This window comes from Dreissena polymorpha, chromosome 5 (genome assembly GCF_020536995.1).
Source record: "Dreissena polymorpha isolate Duluth1 chromosome 5, UMN_Dpol_1.0, whole genome shotgun sequence".
NCBI classification, from domain to species: Eukaryota; Metazoa; Mollusca; class Bivalvia; order Myida; family Dreissenidae; genus Dreissena; species Dreissena polymorpha.
The window spans coordinates 68,424,521-68,424,944 of record NC_068359.1 but is presented as its reverse complement, the minus strand read 5'-3'; positions in this window follow the sequence as shown (position 1 = coordinate 68,424,944).

The following is a 424-nucleotide window of genomic DNA, read 5'->3' as shown; positions in this document are numbered from 1 at the left end:
TTTACGAAATCGTTATATTTCGTTCGAACTAGTATAAAATGAGTCGCATTCTGAGAAAACTGTGCTAAATGCATGTGCATAAAATGTCGTCCCAGATTAGCCTGTGCAGTTCGCACAGGCTAATCAGGGACGACACTTTCCGCCTAAATTGGATTTTTGCTAAGAAGAGACTTCATTTAAATGAAAAATGTCATAAAGCGGAAAGTGTCGTCCTGGATAAGCCTGTGCGGACTGCACAGGCTACAATGGGACGACACTTTACGCACATGCATTATGCCCAGTTTTCTCAGAACACGACTCAAATGGTCAGGTCCTCATTCACATGTATTCTTCACGAATTGGCGTTTACAGTGAAACAAGTCGCGATCAAATTTCATTTTAATTAAGATCGTACGATTGCTCATACCCTATGCAGATACATACA